Source organism: Desmodus rotundus, chromosome 10 (assembly GCF_022682495.2).
Source record: "Desmodus rotundus isolate HL8 chromosome 10, HLdesRot8A.1, whole genome shotgun sequence".
NCBI lineage: Eukaryota > Metazoa > Chordata > Mammalia > Chiroptera > Phyllostomidae > Desmodus > Desmodus rotundus.
This window is the reverse complement of record NC_071396.1, coordinates 26,170,032-26,183,890: the sequence shown is the minus strand read 5'-3', so window position 1 is coordinate 26,183,890 and position 13,859 is coordinate 26,170,032. Positions and strand designations below refer to the sequence as shown.

At 48.0% G+C, this 13,859-nt stretch overlaps 1 long non-coding RNA gene across 1 annotated transcript in view; it reads left to right on the top strand.

Moving 5' to 3' along the window:
• Nucleotides 1–9,761, top strand: part of LOC123479887 (uncharacterized) — a 50,340-nt gene extending 40,579 nt beyond the window's left edge. Inside the window, exons 8-10 of the long non-coding RNA XR_008425423.1 lie at nt 3,045–3,143; nt 8,109–8,205; nt 9,593–9,761. This is a non-coding gene — a long non-coding RNA (uncharacterized lncRNA). The remainder of the gene's footprint in view (nt 1–3,044; nt 3,144–8,108; nt 8,206–9,592) is intronic.
• Nucleotides 9,762–13,859: the final 4,098 nt, after the last annotated feature.

Sequence of the window (13,859 nt, the reverse complement as noted above, 5' to 3'; positions counted from 1 at the left end):
CAGGGTATTGGTTAAGGGACAGACTGGGCATCTTTACGATTCCAGCTACACCACTGTTCACTTCCCCCAGATGTTTCTGCTTACACAGATCACGTAGGAGTGTGGGGGCTTTCTGTCTTCACTTCCAGGAGCTCCAGGCGACTCATTTCTTGGTGGTTTGATTGGCTGTCTCTTAGGTGGTCAGATCTACCAAGTGCTTAGTGATAGGTCAAACCCTTTGTCCCTTGTACTCTGATACCCAGTATATCCCCAAATGATTATTTGCGTTTTAGTGAATTTATTTGGGTCACAATGTTTAACAAAATGATACAGATTTTGGTGCACAATTTTACAACATCTGTACATTTTACTGTGTGCTTACTACTTAAGTCAAGTCTTCGTTTTCACCATTCATCACCCCTGTGCCCTCCTCCTCCACCCTCCTTCCCCTTTCCCCAGCAGTTACTAAAATATTTCTGTATCTCTGAATCCTTCTCTCTTTTTTTGCTCAATCTCATACCCTTCCACCCCTCGCTGTCCATTGAGCCCTTCCTCACAGTTGTGAACCTGCTCTCTACCTGTCACATTACATTTTATCATTGGGAGGCTTCAGTCTCTCATGCCAGGGGTGGCCTTGAGAGAAGAGTGAACTCGGAGGCCCCCACATGTTTTATGTTTTTTCTCTAAATGTATTTCTCAGTGTGCTGGTGGAAGGTATGCCATTTGAACACTCCCAGATTGCAGAACAGGACTTAAATGGAAACCCTCTCCATCATGCCTGTCCCCCTAAGCTCATAGATTCCCGCCTCCACATCAAAGGAAAGAGCTGCAGCTTTCCCATGTCACAGATTCTGGGCCCTCACTGAGTGCTTTCTTGAGTCAACCATCCCGTAAACATTCAGAGCCTTCTCTCTGGGTCCAGATACAGCTGCAGATATAAAAGCAGAATCTCTGCCTCCTGGGCCTGAATTAATAAATTCTTTTAAACCAAATTTATGGGTTTTTTTTAACAATATTATCCACCATTCATTATTCACAGGCATAGGGCATATGTTTCTTTTTGTGTGTATTTCAAAACCCATGTTGTCTTCCAGTGGAGCACACTTTCTCATCCCTCATGGTTCACTCTTTTTTTTTTTTAAGTGAATTGTATTGATTATGCTGTTACAGTTTTCCCAATTTTCCCCCTTTGTTCCCCCCTTCACTCTGCACCCCAACCCTCCAGTATTCGCCTCCTTAGTTCACGTTCATGGGTTGTACATATTAGTTCTTTGACTTCTCTGCGTCCTATACCGTTCCTAACCTCTCCCCATCTATTTTATGCCTACCAATTATGCTTCTTATTCCTGTCCCTTTCCCTTTATGTTATTCCTCTCCCTTCTCCCCTGAAGTCCCTCCATGTGATGTCCATTTCTCTGATTCTGTTCTTGTTCTAGTTGTTTGCTTAGTTTTTGTTTTTGTTGTTTTTCTTTTTTTTAGGTTCAGTTATTGATAGTTGTGAGTTTTGTCATTTGACTATTCATAGTTTTTTATCTTTAATTTCTGAGCTAAGTCTCTTTATCACTTCATATACTAAGGGCTTTGTGATGATGAACTCCTTTAACTTGACCTTATCTGGGAAGCACTTCATCTGCCCATTTATTCTAAATGATAGCTTTGCTGGATTGAATAATCTTGTATGTAGGTCTTACCTTTCATGACTTTGAATACCTCTTTCCAGCCGCTTCTTGCCTGAAATATTTCCTTTGTGAAATCAGCATAGTCTTATGGGAACTCCTTCGTAGGTAACTGTCTCCTTTTTCTTGCTGCTTCTAAGATTCTCCCCTTATCTTTAATCTTGGGTAATGTAATTATGATGTGCTTGGTGTGTTCCTCTGTGGGTCCAATTTCTTTGGGACTCTTTGGGCTTCCTGGAAGTCTATTTCCTTTGCCAGATTGGGGAAGTCTTCCTTCATTATTTGTTCAAAGAAGTTTTCAATTTCTTGTTCTTCTTTTTCTCCTTCTGTCACCCCTATAATTCAAATATTGGAATATTTAAAGCTGGCCCATAGGTTCCTAAGCCTCTGCTCATTTTTTTTTTTTTGAATTCTTGTTGCTTCATTCTGCTCCAGTTGGATGTTTATTTCTTTCTTTTGTTCCAAATCGTTGATTTGAGTCCCGGTTTCCTTCCCATCACTGTTGGTTTCCTGAGTATTTTGCTTTATTTCACTTCAGGTAGCTTTCATTTGTTCCTTCGTTTTGCGAATGAGCTGGTAATCCTGATTTCCAGGGCTTTGAACTCTGCATCAGATCAATAGGCTACCTCCTCATCACTTAGCTGTTTAATTGGAGTTTTGCTCTGTTCTTTCATGTGGGCCACGTTTCCTTGTCTCTGTTCACCTGTTAATGTTGTAAGGGAGTGGGGCCTTAGGTGTTCTCCAGGGCAGGGCAACCCTCTTTGCTGCGCTGTGGTGCTGTCTGTGGGGGAGGGTCACAGAGGGAACAATGTGGCTCACTTGCTCCATGTGGCCTGAACTGCCTCATGGTTCCCTCTTTGTCCCTCACCTTTAGGGCCCTGCTGGGACCTGAGTGAAGGCATCAACAGCCACAGGAGAGGTTACTGCCATTCTTACCCTTGTATATAATTACATCTTGCACCTTTTGCCATTCTGTGACAAGTGTTGAATTATTCTAGTTTACTTCAGTGTCAGTTACATGTCTACAATTAATCATTCCAAGTTTCTCTCATATGACTTGGAACCACTGAGAACTAACGTGTCTTTTCCTGAAGCTCTTCAAGCTGAACGTGGAGTCTTGGATATAATCACAGAGACCGTCCCAGGTGACTGTGAAGAGCATGTCCACGTTGACAGCTTTGGGCCACTCAGAAACTCCTCAGCACATCTCTGCCGTCACTGCAGACACTGGAACTGGAGAGCAGGAAGCCCATAGGGCGGCCCCAGGGGTCTCACTCCTGAGTCAGTTGATGCTATGGCCCGGGACACAGAAGTTGTCTTGATTGGCTGAACTCTGGAAGCAGAAGTTGGTTTTGAAATCTACTGATTGCTTTTCTTTTATTTTCACAGACACTGTGGCTCATGGTCTGTGCGAGGGCTGACACCACACAGCACCCCTCCTACTACCGAGCCCCCACCGAACAAATGCCTGACCCTTAGTGAACAAAGGTAAGTAACAAAAACATACTTCTGTTACCCAAAGAGAGAAACAGCTCTCCTCCTGATCAGAGGTGACCAATTAAGGATCTTTTAAGATTTTTAGAATGAAATTGGTTGGGGTACCTTTGGTTTAATGGTATATAAACGTCAGGTGGACAATTTGTAAGGTGACGTCTGCCCACTCTGTGTGCACTCACTGTCCAAAGTCTGGTCTCCTCTGTCCCCTGGGGTTTGACCCCTTCAGTCCCTTCATGCTTCATCACCCCCTTTTCCTCTGTCATCAGCCGTACTGCTGTCTGTGTCTGTGAGTGTGTCTGTTGTGTGTGGTTTTCATTTATACCTTTTATGGAAGGGAAGCGTCAGAATGTGTCATCTTGCCCACTTCACTATCAGGCCTCCAGTGTGGAGCAGAGCCCTACGGTTCTCCCTGCTGGGTGCAGGCAGCGGGCCCACATCCTTGTAAGGGAGCAGCGGGAGGGCTGGCTGTGGAGGGAAGAGGCAGCCAGGTCTCTGCAGACAGACAGTGACATAGGCCTGAGGGTGTGTTTCTCGCTGTGACCTGGGAGGAAACTGCTCTGGTTGACTTTGGATGCGTGTGCAGGAGAAGGCAGTTTCCAGGTCAGTAGGTGCGTACGGTTACAGGTGAGGTGAGAGTGCGCTCCCCAACAGCACACATTGCACGGCAGCGGGAGGTGGGTGACCTGCGTGTGAAATGTGTGCTCATTGACGGTCATTCTCTGAGTTTGTTTATTCATTTTTAATTTTTTTTTACTGTGATTCAATTCCCATTGTCCCCATTTTCCCCTGTTACTCTCCCTGCCCTACCCACCCCCACCTCTCATATTCAAACCCCCACCATTGTCTTTGTCCATGGGTCCTTTATACATGTTCCTTGTATTGCCCCTTCTCCCTGTCCCCTGTTATGCTCCTCCCCCACCCCTCTGGTCACTGTTTGTTCTTTATTTCCATGTCTCTGGTTCTTTTTTGCTTGCTCTTTAGTTTAGTTGATTAGGTTCCACTTAAAGGTGAGATCATATGGTAATTGTCTTTCACACTTGGCTTATTTCACCAAGCTGAATGCTCTCCAGTTCCGTCCATGCTGTGGCGAAGGGTAAGAGTTCCTTCTGTCATTCTGCTGTGTAGTATTCCCGGTAGAAGTGTACCACAGTTCTTCCATCCACTCATTTACAGGTGGGCACCTACGGTGTTTCCAGCACTTGGCTATTGTTTATTCATTTTTTTTGCTCAAGCAGGTTGGGAAGACGTGGTGGGAATCAGCACCCCTGCACCTCTCACATCCTTGCTGGTGGCGCACACCTCTGCCATCCACCCAGGTGTGCGTGCAGCTTCTGATGCACTGGTTTCCTGGGTGCGGGCAGTTCTCACAGCTTCTGTTTAGACTTTCCCACCCCAGCACCTCACTGCCCAGTGATTCAGTGTGGGGGTCCTTCAACTGCTACGTCCTTTTCAGTTATGCTTTCTAGAACTGGGGGACAGTGACAGGATGGGTCCAGGACAGTAGGGCGCACTTCCAAATGGGCCTGAGCACTAGCTCAATGATCACTTGACCCTCAGAAGCCCCTACTCTGCATCCACTGTCACAGTGACATGTTGGGTCTCCCATAAACAATGTCAGTGCAGAACCAGCATTTCTGAATGAAGATATGGGGCCCTTGGGGACAGGCTCGAAGTGAGATAAACAACACAAGGTTCCTGTAGTGTGCTGGAGCCCTTCCTCAGGTGGATACAGTGTCTCCCTCTTTCCAGGGCTCCTGACAGTGTGAACGGGCTCGGGTCTGAGAATGGCTCACAGGCTGATGCAGCACATTTATGGCGGGTCAGGCAATTACTCATCTCACTGAGAACATTTCTGCTCATGCAGCTCCCATAAGAATGTGGACGGCTTCCTTTGCTTCTCACGTCCAGGAGCCCTGTGGTGATGAGCCCACACCACAGGCCAGTGCAGGTCAGGCTGGTCGGATGCTGCTCTGACTTGACTTCTGTCGGAGAAACCAGACCTGCCAGCGAGGAATGAGGGGGGTGACCCCAGCATGCACTCGCTCCCTCACATTCAGCTTTTCCCCCCAGCTCGGCTGTGGTCCCCGCTGTCAGGTCTGGTCTTGACAAGGAGGAGTGATCTCAGGGCCCCGCAGAGATGCTCCATGCGTCCTCCCCAGTGTGTGTCTCTACCCATGGGGAAGGTGTCCCTTCAGCATGCTCCCAGGGTGTCTGGTAGACTTAAATGACAGATGCACCCTCACATGTCAGTGTCTCTGACCTCTTCAATTCCTTCTTCCCCATGCAGCTGAGGGGCAGTGGGCATTTCCACGTCACTCACAGGGGACCCCATCTCTTGGGATCAGGTTTGAGCCACACCTGCCAGCATCCGGTTGGAGCCTTTCTAATGGACCAGGATGCAGACGGAAATGCAGCCTCTGCTCAGTGACCCCATCGATCAGCCCCTGCTCCCCCAGCGCCGTGTGTATCCACCTCCCCACCGTGCAGCATCCCACACACACTCCACGTTCTCCTGTTTGTATAACCCGGGAACTAAGAAGTCCTTTGGGAGTAGAGCACCCTGGTCAGTGTTCATTCTCTGTCCCTCAGCTCTAGGGTCCTGCTGGGGCAGGAATGTGGTCACGGTGGCAGCTGGCTCAGGAGTCACTACTGTGTGACACTGCTCTTGCACATTCTTCCAGTCTGTGAGAAGTCCTGAATTATTGTAGTTTTTCCAGGATGTGATACAACTCTCCAAATTAACTACGACTTTCCCCTCGTGTGTGATGCGATCGCTCAGAACTAAAACTACTCTGTTATTGAAGCTTTTCCAGCTGAATCTGGGCAACGGGGTGGAATCTTGGGGGAGATCCGCACCTGTGTTTACAGGTCACAGATCCCACGCCTGCTGCTGCAGGCACCACACAGGGATTCTAGAACATCCCTGACTTCCCCACAGATGCTGAGACTGCGCCCCAGGAATACAGTGGATCCTCATGCTGTTCTCACGCCACCCTCTCATGATGCCTCACCCTGACATCTCGATTCTTCTTCACTTTCTTTTTTTTTTTTTTTTTTTTTTTTTTTTAAATATATTTATTGATTATGCTATTACAGTTGTCCCATTCCCCCCCACTCCACTCCATCCTGCCCACCCCCCTCCCTCCCACATTCCCCCCCCATAGTTCATGTCCATGGGTCATACTTATAAGTTCTTTGGCTTCTACATTTCCTACACTATTCTTACCCTCCCCCTGTCTATTTTCCACCTATCATCTATGCTACTTATTCTCTATACCTTTACCCCCCTCTCCCCCTCCCACTCCCTTATTGACAACCCTCATGTTCTAGTTGTTTGCCTAGTTTGCTCTCATTTTTGTTTTATGTGTGGTCATTAATAACTGTGAGTTTGCTGTCGTTTTTACTGTTCCTATTTTTGATCTTCTTTATCTTAGGTAACTCCCTTTAACAATTCATATAATAAGGGCTTGGTGATGATGAGCTTCTTTAACTTGACCTTATCTGATAAGCACTTTATCTTCCCTTCCATTCTAAATGATAGCTTTGCTGGATACAGTAATCTTGGATGTAGGTCCTTGCGTTTAATCTTGGGTAATGTAATTATGATGTGCCTTGGTGTGTTCCTCCTTGGGTCCAGCTTCTTTGGGACTCTCTGAGCTTCCTGGACTTCCTGGAAGTCCCTTTCCTTTGCCAGACTGGGGAAGTTCTCCTTCATTATTTGTTCAAATAAGTTTTCAATTTGTTGTTCTTCCTCTTCTCCTTCTGGCACCCCTATAATTCGGATGTTGGAACGTTTCAAGGTGTCCTGGAGGTTCCTATGCCTCTCCTCATTTTTCCAAGTTCGTGTTTCTTCATTCTTTTCTGGTTGGATGTTTGTTTCTTCCTTCTGGTCCACACCATTGATTTGAGTCCCAGTTTCCTTCTCATCACTATTGGTTCCCTGTACATTTTCCTTTGTTTCTCTTAGCATAGGCTTCATTTTTTCATCTGTTTTTCGAACAGATTCAACCAAGTCTGTGAGCATATTGATAACCAGTGCTTTGAACTGTGCATCCGATAGGTTGGCTATCTCTTCGTCACTTAGTTGTATTTTTTCTGGAGCTTTGAAGTGTTCTGTCATTTGGGCCATTTTTTTTTTTTTTGTCTTGGCGCGTCTGTTACTTTAAGGGGCGGAGCCTTAGGTGTTCACCAGGGCGGGGTAATGCTGGTCGCTGCGCTGTGACGCTGTACGTAGGGGAGGGGCCAAGTGGGAGCAATGGCGCCCGCTCCACTCTCCAAGGGATTTCAGTCACTCCCTCCGCTACCCACAAACTGGGCCACTCTGGTGCTGGTTCCCGAGTGGGTGGGCCTGTGCACACTCTAGGCCCCTGTGGGTCTCTCCAACAACCTCTCCTGTGAGGCTGGGAGTCTCTCCTGCTGCCGCCCCAAACCCCAGGGGCGCTTTCAATCAGAGGTTTGAGGCTTTATTTCCCCGAGCTGGAGCCCTGGGTCGGGAGGTCTGCTTCGCTCCCCGCCGTTCATCCGGTTTATCTGTGGGCGAATGTGGTGCCCACAGATAGAGGGTGCTACCCGCTGGGTTTATGTTCTCCGCCACTCTGAGTCCAGCCCTCTGGGTTTATCTGTGCAAATGTGGGGCTGCAGGGTCTGCTAGTGCTCGGACTGCCTGCGCCATTTGTCCCACACTCTTCCAGTCTCAGTCCTGCCACAGCCACGCGAGTCCTCTCCACCCCGGTGCCCGTCTCCGCCCCTCCTACCAGTCTGGATGAATGTCCATTTTCTATTTCCTTGGTGTCGGTGCCCCCCGCTGTTCGATTCTCTGTCAGTTCTGGTTGTGCGAGGAGGCGCAGTGTGTCCACCTACGCCGCCATCTTGGTTCTCCCTCTTCTTCACTTTCTGACGTCTGGAATCAGAAATTGCTTTTTAGCTGTTATGCTTTATATTTTCTTATTTTCATAGAAACTCTTCCACATTAAATGTCTGATGGAAACACCATAGAACACATTCTGAGCTGCCAAGTTCAACAGATGTTTCCCTGGATCCTTAGTGAACTGAGGTAACTCAATAAAACTAGTCTTGTGTAGATGAAAGAAAAATGTCTTCCCTTTGCTTTCTTTGCTGTGTTTTTCTTTTTATTGACTTCATGGGGGTGACACTGGTTAACAATATTACACAGGTTCCAGGAGTACAGTTCCACAACACACCATCTGCACCCTGTATGGTGTGCGCCGGCCCTAGTCAGTCTCCTTCCATCACCATCTATCCCCCTGGAACCCCGTCCCCCCCCCCCTCCCCCCCGGCACTCACCATGCTGCTGTCCGCGTCCATGAGTTTCTGTCTCTTCCCTTCACCCCAACCCCATGTTTACAGTCTTCTTAAATAAAACAAGGGCTCAGTAGCTTCTCTTTAAGTTTTAAAATTAAATGTAAGGGGGTAACATTGGTTAATAACATTATATAAATTTGAGGTGTGCACCTGCATGTATACAACACCTACATTCTCTATTGTGAGCTCACCCCCAAAACACTTCCGTTGTTTCATTATGTTGAATTTGACCTCTACCCTCCTTGTGCTCCTGCATTCCCTTCCCCTCTAGTATCCATCATTGCATGTGTGCATCTGTGAGTGTGTTTTGTCATTGTTGTTTTTTTTGTGTATTTTCTTTGGGTACCACTGTCCATGTTATAACTGAAGTCTTCATCTACAAGGCCACACTGTCCCAGCATCACCTGAGACACAAGGTCTTTGGGGTCCAACTGCCCACTGAGGAGACCTGTCCCCCTGCTGTCCCCCAGAGTCCAGTGCCCGCATGCTCAGCATCACGTTCCCGCAGGTCCCTGATCACTGACCCAGACTGCGGACCAGAGTGTGGACCAGCCTAGGGTGGTGCATCCGGGCATGGTCATCCCCAGCCAAGGGAGAGATGAGCTGAACTGCCTGAAGTTATGTCCCTCTGGAGGGGTTTCCCTGATGTACTGTCCTCCATGGATGTCCACAGATGGCCTGTCCTGCTGCCGCTGTACCTTTTCTGACATTTCACCCACATCCTGTGGAAGGACCTAGAAACCAGGCATGATTCTCCATCCTCCGTGCACAGAGCACAGGGGTCCCCGCGGGGCCGAGGCTGAGAGACCCTCACTGTGCAGCGTGGGCTCCCAGGGCATTGGGGCCACTGGTAACACAGCTGCTTCCTCCTGCAGGGTCTTCCCAGGGGCTATCCTGTGGGGACCAGTGTGAGTGGGTGCTGGGGTCTTCCTGTGCCTGGCCTTTATGACACTGGGTGATGTCACAGCAGGTCACAATGGACAGCTCAGGTTCCATGGTAATCTGGTGACCTGTGGTTAAAAACTCCTTTGAAACCAAGGAAATCCTTTCAGCTAAGTCACAGTCCATTTTGAGAGAAGCATTGAGAGTACCTGCCCCTGAATTCTTGGTCTTTTTAGCCTGGACTACTTTGGACCTCAGAGGGGAGTCCAAATCCCCTGTGGACAGGATCCTGTGGAGACCAGACCCCTGCAGATACAGATTCCTGCCCAGATCTCCACAGCCCAGCGACCCCTGAGTATCCGCTTCCCCAGCATCTGGGTCCAGTGTCTGCTCTTTCTCTGAGACTCAGAGGTAAGGACATCTTCAAGGGCTTGCAATCCGTGGTCCATCCTCAACACACTTTCTCAGTCATGACACGAGGGAGAGAGGATGGGGTCTCTTAGATTCTTGTTTTCTGGAAGGAAATGATTTCTGAGTAAATGCCAGTGGTTGCCCCACTCACATTGCTGCCTTTCAGAGATGAAGTGTATTTGCCAATTTTGAGTCCAAAGATAAGGCCAAGTGTTTTACTCAGGACGACAGCAGTTATTTCTGTGTGATGTGAAGACCTGGCTGAATCTCCTGAGCATCTTCCGCATTATTCACCCCCAGGCCTTCCTCAGTCTGCACACAGAACCTCTGTCCACAAGTGAAACAGGTAGGACCATCAAGCCTGCAGCAACACATGGCCCAGGTCACAGGGCAGCTGGCACAGCAGGCTGCCCCTGTCGCAGAGCCCTCTGTGTCTCTGGGCCTGTCTCCAACTGAGCAGCTCCTCAGCTCCCCCCACACATGGGCTGGAGACCCCTGTGCAGCTGAGGAATGTGCCGCCTCCAGCACCAGAGGCCCCCTGGGTGCTGGGCCTCTTCATCTTGTGTTGCAGGAGAGGCTGCATTCCACAAATTACTATTTACATTGCGACTATTAACTTGTGCTGCTCAGTATCACTGGACTATAAATATATCACTGAGTGAGAAGCCCCCTTAATTTGATTGAGATTTATTCTGAAATTCTGAGCCTGAGAGTCTGTCAGGAAGTCCTAGCAGTACTGTGCCCACTCACTGGTCCAGGCAGCATCACATCCTCCTCCTGGAACAGCAGGAGGGACGTGCTGTGGATGGAAAAGGCAGCAGGACCTCTGCAGACTAGGTGGGGACACAGGGCTGTAGAGGGGAAGTGCCCTGTCTTGGGACAGTGAAGGGATGTGCAGGCCTTGTCCGCTGTGTAAAAACAACTTGGGTGACCTTTGTTTAACGTGATTGGAAAGGCATTTGCAGATCAGTAGGTGTGCATGGGGGTACCAGGGGATGCATGTACCAGGAGATGTGGGTACCAGGAAATGCCTGAACTGAGGTTGCTCAGCCAGGGTACCCACGTGGCTGCCGCAGCAGCAGTTAGAGTCACGTTGAGTTAACATTTGCCTCAAGTTACTGTCATTTTCTATGTTTCTTCCCTTTCTTCTTGTCTGTGTTCTCATTATTCTTATTCCCCTCCTATTTCTCCTCCTCTTTCACATATTTTTTTGCACCAGTCTAATTAGAAGTGGAATGTTGGTGTGGTGGGAATCAGCACTCCTGCATGTTCTAAATCCTGGTGTGTAGAGCACAAACCTCTGCCGTCCAGCTTCTGACTCACTAGTGTCCTGGGTGTAGACAGTTGTCACGGCTTCTGTTTAGACTTTCCCACCACAGAACCCTCACTGCCCAGTGAGCCAGTGGGGAGAATCTTTCAGCTGCTCCGTCTATTTCTCTTATGCATTCTAGATTGAGGGGACAATGACAAATTGAGTTGGGCCACATTTGGACCCTCTTCCAAATGGTCCTGATCTAAAATTCCATTGCTCAGTGCCCCTAAAGGTTCCTGGTGGTAGTGCAGGGACATGGTGACACTCCGGATTCCTAGTCCAAGTGCAGATCAGAACCCGGGTCCTGTCGTCTGTGGATTGTCTGTTTCCCTGCTTTCTCTCACATACACAGTCACCCTGGGGAAGGCTCTCATGTTCTTGGGGGATGAAGGAAAGTTGACAGTAGAAATGATCTGTTGTGTGTTCGGATTTTGCGCAGAGTATCTGGTCTTTCCTTCACTAAAGAATTCTAAAAATGTAACTGGTGCAGGACAGGATATTGGTGGAAGGACAGACTGAGTGTGCTTATGATTCCAGCTACACCATTGTTCACTGCATCTGGGGTGTTTCTGCTTGTACAGGTCACATGGGAATGCAGGGGGCTGCTGTCTTCCCTTCCAGGAGACCCGGGATTTATCAGCCAAGCCCACAGCTCACTACTGGTCAGACTCATTTGATGATACTTTGATTTGCTGTCTTTTAGGTGATCAGATCTACTGAGTATTTAGTGATAGGACAAGGTCCTTAGGCCCCTGCTACCGCAGGACCCAGTTTATCTGCAATGATTATTGACTTTAATCGAACATATTGGGGTGACAGGGCTGGTGGAAAATTTTGAATCCCATTATCTGTACAATTTATTGTGGGTTTACCCACTTAAGTCAGGTCTTCTTTTTCACCATTTATCACCCCTATGCCCTTCTTCTTTCTCTTCTTCCCCCTTCCACCACAAACACCAAAGTGTTTTCTGTCTATTGAGTTCATCTTTCATATTCTCACTCAGTCTCCTACCCCTCCCCCTGCTGTCCATCGAGCCCTTCCCCACAGCTGTGAACCTGCTCTCTACCTGTCACATTAGATTTTAGGATTGAGAGGCTTCAGTTTCCCATGCCTGGTGAGGCCTTGAGAGAGGAGTGAGCAAGGAGACCTTCAACTATTTTGTGTTTTCTCTAAAATGTACTTATCTATGTGTTGGTGGAATGTATGCCATGTGGACTCTCCCAGATTGTAAAACAGGACTTAAAAGACAAACCCACTCCAACATTCCTGTCCCCCTAAGCTGTTGGATTCCCACCTCCACATCAAAGGAAGGAGCTGCAGCTTTTCCATGTCACAGTTTCCGGGCCGTCACTGAGTGCTTTCTTGAGCCAACTATCCCCTGAACGTTTAGAGCCTTCTCTCTGGGTCCAGATATAGCTGCAGATATAAATGCAGAACCTCAGCCTGGTAGGACCGAATTAATAAATTCATTTAAACCAAATTATGTTTTATTTTAACATTATTACCCACCATTCATTATTTACAGACATATTACATATTTTTCTTTTTGTATAGATTTCAAAATGCAGGTTGTGTTCTAGTGGAGCACACTTCCTCGTGGTTCCCTGTCTGTCCCTCACCTTTAGGGCCCTGCAGGGACCTGAGTCAAGGTGGCCATGGCCACAGGAGAGGTCCGTATCATTCTTACCCTTGTGTTTCCTCTTGCACATTTTCCATTGTGTGACAAGTACTGAATTATGTTAGTTACTCCAGTATCAGTGACTTCTCTACAATGAACCATTCCCAGTTTTCCAACATCTGGCTTGGAACCACTACTAACACAAGGCTTTTCCTGAAGCTCTTTAAGCTGCATCTGCAGTCTTGGATATAAATCACAGAGACTGTCCCATGTGACTATAAAGAGCAGGCCCACATCCACATCTGTGGGCCACTCAGAAACTGCTCAGCATGTCTCTGCCATCACTGCAGACGCTGGAACTGGAAAGCAGGAAGCCCATGAGTGGCCCCAGCAGGCCTCACTCCTGCTCAGATGATGCTGTGGCCCAGAACTTAGATGCTGTCCTGACTGGCTGGACTCTGGAGTCAGTGGTTGCTGTTGTTGCACATGATGGTTAATTGATTTTGTTGTCATAGCGACCACGTCTCATGGACTGTCTGAAGGCTGGCCACATACTCTCCACCCCCAAGGCAGCTGGTCCTTCCTGAACATGTGGTGAGTCAACGAAATATGGTTGTGTTATTCAAATACTGCAATTTTTTTTTTATTGAACAAATGCAGGACTGAGAAAGGTTCTCTTTTATCTTTTTCCATTATTAGACTTTGGAGATAACGTAGCTAGTAACGTTGTATAAATGTCACTCGTACTGCTCTACAAGTGTAATACAACATAGTCTACTCCCTCGTGCCCTCACTGCCCCTGTCTGGCCTCCCTGCGCCACCCTATGTGCCCCCTTTTGCTTTCCTCATGCTCCCGCCCTGCACCCCTCTGGTCCCCGCCGGTCTGTTTTCTGCAGGTAGATGAGTGTTTATTAGTTTTACTTGGAAGCTTCAGCTTCCTATTCCACAGATGGTAGAACCTACCAAATGTTCCACCTTATCCTCTTGACCGATGAAACCCTCTCCTTGGCAGCCACACTGTGATAAGTGTCACAGGAGACTCACATATCTCTGCATATTTTTTCCCAGAGAATGAGAACAGGCCTCAAACCGCTTCCCAGACATCACTGTGAGGGATTTTCCCATTATGTCTCTTTCGTGTCCCTGACTCTTGATGTTTAAC